The following is a 9,250-nucleotide window of genomic DNA, read 5'->3' on the forward strand; positions in this document are numbered from 1 at the left end:
CTCCCCAGCTCTCGGCAGCCTGTTCGAGTAGTCCGTTAGTCAGTGAGCCAGATAATCCATTAGCCAGAAGCAGAGGCCGAGTTGCCATCTCTGGGGGACGTACTGGCTCTGAATTTTCTGCATTGAGCAGAGGGTTGGACAGGCTGGCCGATGAGCTCCCCCCCTCCAGCACTAGCGGTCCATTCTCTGGCTCCTGCCCTGCCAAGACACTGGCCTTGTTTGGTCCTTTTGACCTTTGACATGCACTGTATGTGAATTGCTCTTGCTGTCATTCTGCAGGGTCCAACTCCCTCCCCAGGCTCTCCAGAAGGGAATGGGGAGTGGCTGCATCTTAGCTGTATGTGCGCTGAACATAGATGGACGCACAAATGTGCTCAGCTGGTCATTTGACACCTTGTATTTGAGATTGCTGATGACCTGTGAGCTATTTCTAACAAACCTTGAACGCTAAGGCCAAGAGAAGAGCCCTGATGGATCAGGCCCCGCAGCGCCCTCTGGGCCAGCCTATGTTTTCTACAGCAGCCGCCTGGATAAACTGGGATGAGCACAAACAGGGCACAAGGATCTCTCCAGCTGCTGCTTCCCTGGAACTGGGAGGTACGAGGAAAACCGCTGCGGAACCTGGTGGTGGCCCATGGCTTGTCATCACTGAGAGCCACTCAGAGACCGACTCCCCACAGGCTTCTTGGACCCCCTTGTACAGCCCTCGGAGCCAGTGGTCATCACCACCGCTTATGGCAGCAAACCTATGTCATAGGTTAATTATGCACTGGGCCGCAAAGGGTGTAAGGTGGCACCACGGCAGTATCAACCAGTACAGCCTAAAGCAGGTGAGGTGGGGCTATCCACAATGTGCACTTGTGTGTGTGTGTTGGGGGGGTGGCTTCAAGATGCCCCCCCTTGGTGCAAGAATTAGGGTCTTACAAACATGCCCCCATGTTCATCTATGACATGTCAGCAGTTGTGCATTGCTTTGCAATAAGAGTCTTTGGATGCAGCCCCTGTGTGGAGTCTGCCAAGGGAACCTTTCCTGCTGCAAAGGAGCCTGCCCCTCCTCCAGCTTTCCTGTAGCTTAAAAAAAAAATTGGCTCCCGATCTGAGCCCCCCCCCCCCAGCAGCGCCTGGCTGTCTCAAGCTCCAGTGCTGCAGTGAATGCAGAGGCTGGCTGGCATCGCAGTCCTCAATTAGTATGACTTGCCAAGCAGCCCAGAAATGCCACTGCAGTCTCGGGGTTGCAAGGAAGCCGCGGGGAGAGGAGTGTTCGGCTGCTTTGACGCAGGAGCCCCAGCACAGAACTGCACAGCAGGTATTTGCACACTCGGGCTGCGATCTGGTGCTCGCATTCCTGGGTGTCGGCACCTTTGAACCGAGCAAGACCTGCTTCCTTGCAAATACTCAGGGGACTGCGCTCTGAAAAAGCATCATAGCTTCTCTTGGGTGTGTCACAACCTGTAACGTTTCACAGGTGGAAATACGTGTATTTGTAATAGACTGCTTTATTTCCAAAACCACTGAGGTTGCCTTTCATCTCTCACCCCAAGGCGGTTTGCAGCATAAAACGTAATAGTGGATACAATAAATGGTTAACATTTAAACCAGCCAACAGCAAGCTAAGGCAGCACAGAAAAACGCAGCCTCCAGCAAGAAGCCAGCAGCACCCCAGGTCCCTTGACCTGCAAAAGCCCACAGAAAACAGGTGATCCTCCAAAGTCTTCAAAAAAGACAGGGGCCTGTGGGAGGGAGTCCCACAGTCTGAGGCAGCCATCAAGGGGCCCCGTCCTGGCTGCCCCGCAACCAGGTTCATCCCAGTCCTGACATTGCCTACCTCCCTTCCCTTGAGTTGTACATTGCTTTCTACATTTAATGAGAGCCATTTACTGAGAGATAGCATGGTGTAGTGGTTGGACTAGAACCAAGGAGATCCAGCTTCACATCTTGCCTCCCTGCTCTTGGAGCCGTTTGGTCTCTCTGTCTCTCTTGTTGGCTTTTTGGAGAAAGACACCCATTATGACCAGCTTCAGGAGCAGGGTGTGTTGGTAAGCTGGTCATAATGGTTGTCTTTGAAAACTTCATGCTGAGCAGAAGTTATCAGGTTTCATAGAATATCGCACCAAGATATGGAAATTGCTGCCATGGGTGTGAGTATGATCACAACCTTACAAGACTTTAAAAGAAGGTTGGGCAGATGCACAGAAAACGCCCATTTTAATGACCATGATAGCAATTTGGAAACTCTGAGTTCAAGGGCAATCTACCTCCAAATTCCAGCTGCTGGGGAACAAAAATGGGAAAGGATTGTGGCTTTCCTGCCCTGCTTGTCAGCTTCCCAGTGGCACATGGCTAGCCAATATGTGAAGATGCCGAACTAGGCGACTGGGCCATGTCAGTGTTGCTAGAATGGCCTGCTTCTAGCAGGTGAGCTTGTCACAGTGGTAGCCCAGCCAGACTGAGAGGCAACTCCCTGGTTTCTCCTCATGCTTCCATTCAGCTGCCCTGGGGCCATGCTCCACCCCCTTTCAACCTCTGTCATCTTTGTTAGGTCTGTCCTCTTATGCATGTGGTGCATTCATCATCTGTCTCCCCCCAGGTGTCCTCCCTTTGGGATCAGGACCTCTAGGCTTTCCTGCCTGCCAGAGTGGGTGGCCTGGGGGGGTGCCCCAAGGATGGGACAGGTGGCAGAATGCCCTCCTCTGCCTGGTCCCTGCTGGGAGCCCTGTTGCAGGAGCAGCTGGCTGATTGCCCAATTGTCCCCATTCCTCACTTACCTCATTGGGATGCAACATTGTCACTGTTCAGTCATCTGCAAAACCAGGTTGCTAAGTAAGCCCCAGATGGTTTAACAGCATCACCACTTTCTGTCTGGAAAAAGAGGGGATAGGATGGGAGGGGGAAGTCAGTCCACAAGACCCTTTGGATAAGGTAGTGACAACTGTGAAATTTCAGAGATGGAAGTTCGTCCCACTTTCCCCAAAGGTGCGGATGGAATCTCAGGTCTGTTTGGCCTCAAGTTACGGAATTCTGAACCTTGAAGTCTCTAATTCAAACAGAACTGCTGTGGCTAAATAGCTGGCACAGACTTCAGTAACCCCATTGCAGGACCTGCTTCCTTACCCAGGGGATGGGGATGAATGTCTCCTTCCCCTGAGGAGCTGGCAGTAGCTGCCCAGCACACTCAGGATACAGTGGTCGCCATTTTGATGCCGCTGCTCCTCTGGGCAGTGGGCAGTTCCGGAATGTTTGCCTGGTTGCCAGTTTGCATGGAATGGGCCTTGTTCCTCCAGCATTTTGCTTTATCCTCAGGCAGGTGGACAGCAATTTTGGAGGTGTGCCCCCCCCCAGACTGATTCACAGAGGACAAGTCTATTGCTTGAACAAGAGAAGGAGCTACTCCCCCCACCATGGTGATGTGCCAGTCTCTGCTCCTCCAGCTCCCTGGGCTGGAAAAGGAAGGGGAGAATGGAGCAGAAGAGGAAGTGTGGTGGAGTGGGGAGTGTGGGTAGGGGATCAAACGATCTGGGGAGGTCCAGGCTCACATCGCCATTTGAATATGAAGCCTGCTTTATGCCCTTGGGCCAGTCCCCATTTTTTAGCCTAGCCTACCTCACTGGATGGTTGTGAAAAGGGGTTGGGAATGTTGTCTGCCACCATGCTAAGTGCCGGGGTGGAAGCTTGGCAAAAAATACAGAAAATAAAAATATGCTTCAGAAATGCCAATGGTGAATTAGTGCATTGACTTATGTATTAGAACAATGTTCTGCATATATTTATATTTCTGCATATATTTTATACTCACTTTATTGCTTTGTATGTGACCAGGTCTGAATGCAACATATGTAGAAAAGCACTGCATGATAAAAGATAAAGCATGATGATGATGATGTATATATCATAATTCAAGAATTACAGTTCTTACTGAAATGTATTCACACCTTTCCTACATGAAATCTGTCATCAGGGTGACTGCAAGGAAGAGAGGAGAGCTGACTCTCCCCAGTCAACACACACACACCGAAGAGATGTGGAGTCAGCAGTGATGAGTTCATCCTGTATCTCCTAATGCAACTTCATCACCATTTGTGGTTGCCACTTTTAATTGTCTGCGGTGGCTTCTATGCCTTCCATAGCTGCTCAACTAAGCAGACACTCAACAAGTGAAGTTTCCTTCCACCCACACCCAGCACAGCGACAATGGGGACAGCCTGACTGTGAACAAGAAAGAGGAAGAGTTGTGTCAAAGCTCTCCTTTGGTTTCAGTTTCTAATGGAAACCAGCAGAGTTTGGGGGCTGGAAAGGTGATCCTGGAGGAGAGAACAGATCCTTTGGCTTTGCTCTTTTAACAATGGGGTGGACCACGCTGCTACCACTGCAACCCACCTCCTGAACACTCTGAGGCAGTGGTTCCCAAACTGCTGAAGGACACCCACGGGAGCCAGGTGATGACACCACCATGGCAGGGCTCTGTAATCGCAGGGCATCATGACTGTGGTAAATTTGGGAACTGCTGCTCTGAGGGATATCTGGCAAACAGCTTTGGACAAGGTCCAAATTAGGCCTCTTGTCCTTGTTTTGAGGGAATGACATTGTCATAGACTACTGCCTTTGTGATGGGATACCCTATTTCCCCCCACTTTTTTTCTGACAGCCTATAAGGAGAAGATTTGGGCCCAGAACGTGTGGAATGGCTCCATTTAATCAACTTTTAGATTTCCACAGCACAATCCTATATGTGTCCACTCAGAAGTCAGTCTACTCAAATGCTTAATGAGACTTATTTTCAGGTAAGCGTATATAGGATTGCAGCCCCAGGCATGCAAACTCCAGTGGCCAAAACAAGTTGATATGAATAAACCAGAGCATAAGAACCTTGTGAGAAAAGACTAAAAGTCCAAGTAATCAGATTTATGCCCCACCCCCCAACAATAGCCAGTTAACAGCTTCCAGGAATCCCACAAGTAAGGCACAAGAGCAGTTGTTTCCTGTATTTTTTTCCCCCAGCACCTGGAGGTTCCACTTAACTTCCACGGCAAATATCCATTAGTAGCAGAGCAGCTGTTCAGTAATTTATCAAATCCCCTTTTTCAAGTCAGTCCGAGGTAGTTGCCATCACCACATCTTGTGGCAGTGAATTGCACATGTCAATTATGCATCACACACAGGAGTCTTTCCTGTTGTCTGTTTGAATCTACTGCCAATCGGTTTCACTGGGTGATCCGGATTTGGTGTTGGGTGAGGCTGAGAAAGATTCTTACTCTCCACTTTCTACCATTTGTAATTTTTAATTACATAATTATAATAGGATTACATATTATAATATAATAAATATGACATAAAATTACTAGTTGAATAATTAATTTCTCTTAGTCATTTTTTCTATACTAAAAAAAGTCAGACTCTTTACCTTTACTTTGTAGGATAAGGTTTTCAGCTCTCTGTCCTTTGGTTTCCAAATGTCTGGAAGCAATGGGGAGGAGGGGCCTTTGAGGGGAGCACAGATGGGAAGAGGATCAATACAGCAGCAGGTTCACATCAACAAGCATCACCACCAGCAGCCATTGATCCCTGATCGACTGACAGCACCAAGGTCATGGCAGCTTCCTCCCTGTTGCTGTGTTCTGTTGATCCTGTTCGTTGAAGTGTCTTATTTGTTTAAATGGCATAATTAGATTGTCATCCTACCCATGCCTGACCTCAACAAAAATGTACAAGGGAAAGAAGATTGAAAGCTGCTGAACTCAAGGCTTGGTAAAGACTGTGCAGGGCCAGTCCATCCATGAGCAAAACTGAGCTGGTTGCCTCAAGCTGGCTCTGTCTGCTTGCTTGCCATTACTGCTCCCCCTCCTTCCTCTACTCCTTAGGTTGGAGAAGGAAGAGGAGGTGGAATGGAAAAGGTAGTATGGAGTGAGGAGGGTAGTGTGTGAGAACCTCTCCTCTACCGTCCTTTTCCTATCCATGGAGTTGGAGAAGGAGAGTGTGGTGCACCATGAGAGTAGAGAGAAGCAGGGATATGTGGTGGGTGGGGAGGCAGAGCCCACCCACCAGAGTCCTTTGAAAAGCACCAGCACCTTGTGAGGCATGCCAGCACTCTCAACCCATGCACTCTGCACATGAGCTGTGAGTGCTTGTGCACCTTGCATGGTGTCCTGTCCAAATATTCCAACTCCCTTCTAATGCCCACTTTTTGGCTAATTAACACCTTCCTTTTCCAAGAACAACTACTGTGGTGTACAAAGAAATGAACAGAACTCCTTATCAGTTGAGCAGTTAACAAGAACTTATTGCTACAAACACATACACTCCCTTCAAGTCCTCTTGTCCAGAGGCTTTCCCTCCCCCAAACTCCACTTAACTCAGTTGGGAAAGGTCTGAAGCCTCCAGTCCAAGTCAAAAGCACAGTCCAGTCTTCTGCAGCAGAGTCCCTCCTCTGTGTTCTTTCCAGCAGAATGTCCCCTTCAGTAGGGGCCTAACAGTTCTCTCTTCTGTGTCCTCCAGCAGAGTCCTGGCAGTCCCCTTCTCCTGTAGGTCCTAGCCCATCCATATCCTGTAGGTCTTGGTCCAGGTAGCTCTGTCTGGGTTTTGCCCCTTCTGAAGCTGCCTTTTATTCCTGTATGTCTCATTATCCAAATGGAGCTCAGCTGTGAGCTACCTCATTAGCTCATTCAAAGTCCCATCAAGGTCAAATGAAGCTCAGGTGTCCATCCAGGTCTCCATTGGCCTTGATTGATTACAGCTGTGGAGCCAGCCCTGCCCTTCCCAGAGCTGACAACCAGGTGTCAAAACATGGAATTGCTGTCAACACCACATCATCCACCTGATGATCTTATGATCTTCCATCACACACGGAGATAGTGCTTTTCGAAGGACTCCAGTGGGACGACTCTGCCTCACCTGCCGTCCTAACAACTACACGTCCTTAGAGAGGGGTAGCATTTACAATGCTGCCTCAAGCATCAAATCTTGGGGTGACCTTAGACCTGCTACTCTGTCTGGCCTCCCTTGCAGGATTGTTGTGCAGCTAAAAGGGTGGGGAGGGGAAAGAACCCTATATCCTTTCCTGGGCTCCTTCAAGGAAGGTGTGAGAACTGAAAATAAAATGAAAATGAATGTCTGTGTTCATAATAAGGCAACATATTTGATCCATTCACAACATAATTAAATATCTAATTTAAACCACCATTAATATTCTAACTGTGTGTTATATTTTGCCATGTTCAACATTATTAAATTTCTTTATTATATTGCTATAATATAATATCACTTCACATGTATCCCTCCCTAATTTTTGCTGTTATAGCTCCTTTGGAAATGTCTTAGTTTTGATGTGAATGCCCACGTCTCTTTTATTTTGTTGTTGTTGTTGTTATTACTGCTGGTGTTTGTGTTTTGTGCTGGCCTCTGACATCTTTTTATGTTAGTTTTATGGCTGCTGCTTGCATAACACTGTAGTTTCTTGTGTATATTTATATGCTATATAAGAATATATATATTTTTATATATAAATGCTAAATATAAATTTATATAAATATATAGTGGCATATAAATATAAAATATAAAGTAGCATATAAATATGCAGCTGTCACTACCCACTCTGCCAAAGATCTCCAGCAGCTCATGGATCGTTTTAGCAAGGCCTGCCAAGATTTTGGACTGACGATCAGCCTGAAGAAAACACAGGTCATGGTTCAGGATGTGGACTCACCTCCCTGCATTACAATCTCTGCGCATGAACTGGAGGTTGTCCATGACTTTGTGTACCTTGGCTCAACGATCTCCGACACTCTTTCTCTCGATACAGAGCTAAACAAACGCATCGGTAAAGCAGCTACCACATTTTCCAGACTCACAAGGAGAGTCTGGTCCAACAAGAAGCTGACGGAACATACCAAGATCCAGGTCTACAGAGCTTGCGTCCTGAGTACACTTCTGTACTGCAGCGAGTCATGGACTCTTCGCTCACAACAGGAGAGGAAGCTGAACGCTCTCCACATGCGCTGCCTCCAACGCATCCTCGGCATCACCTGGCAGGACAAAGTTCCAAACAACACAGTCCTGGAATGTGCTGGAATCCCTAGCATGTATGCACTGCTGAAACAGAGACGCCTGCGTTGGCTCGGTCATGTCGTGAGAATGGATGATGGCCGGATCCCAAAGGATCTCCTCTATGGAGAACTCGTGCAAGGAAAGCGCCCTACAGGTAGACCACAGCTGCGATACAAGGACATCTGCAAGAGGGATCTGAAGGGCTTAGGGATGGACCTCAACAGGTGGGAAACCCTGGCCTCTGAGCGTCCCGCTTGGAGGCAGGCTGTGCAGCATGGCCTTTCCCAGTTTGAGGAGACACTTGGCCAACAGTCTGAGGCAAAGAGGCAAAGAAGGAAGGCCCATAGCCAGGGAGACAGACCAGGGACAGACTGCACTTGCTCCCGGTGTGGAAGGGATTGTCACTCCCGAATTGGCCTTTTCAGCCACACTAGATGCTGTTCCAGAACCACCTTCCAGAGCGCGATACCATAGTCTTTCGAGACTGAAGGTTGCCAACAATATAAATATAAGATATGAAGATATAAAATAGCATATAAATATAGCTTATAAATATAAAATTTAAATATTTATATATTATATTTAAAAGCTATATTTATTTTATAAATATATATAAACCATTATAGATTATATATGTATGTATATTTATAAGCTATATTTATATGCTATTTTGTATCTTCATATCTTATATGTATATGCTACTTTATATTTTATATTTATATGCCACTTTGTATTTCTTTTACATTTTATATTTATATGCCACTGTATATTTTATATTTGTTACATTATATGCTTATATGCCACTTTGTATTTCTATTTCTTTTCTGTTTTGTGTGCCATTTATGCGCTGTGGCGCCCTGAGGGGCACCCAACAAGCTGGGGAGGGACGTGGCTGAGGGACCAGCCTTCGAAATGATGTGTCAGTGAAAAGCTCAGAGCAGCGCGTCGCTCTCTGGGAAATGGAGTCCCGTTTCCGAACTGCGCCGTTGAAGTGCGTGGAGAGCGGACTACAGGCCCCAGGGTTCTATTCGCGGAGCGCGCGAAGCGTGTGGTGTGGCAAGAGCGCGGTGGAAGCGAGGCAGACTGTTGAGAGCCGTTGGGCGCGCGCTCGCGCCTCCTCCCCTAGGGAAGGGGAGGGTGGGCGTGGCCTCACGGGGACGGTTGGAGTAAAGAGGGAGTAGGAGCGGTATGGGCGGAGCCGTGAGAGGACGGG

The sequence above is a fragment of the Tiliqua scincoides genome, chromosome 8 (genome assembly GCF_035046505.1).
Source record: "Tiliqua scincoides isolate rTilSci1 chromosome 8, rTilSci1.hap2, whole genome shotgun sequence".
In the NCBI taxonomy this organism is placed as follows: domain Eukaryota; kingdom Metazoa; phylum Chordata; class Lepidosauria; order Squamata; family Scincidae; genus Tiliqua; species Tiliqua scincoides.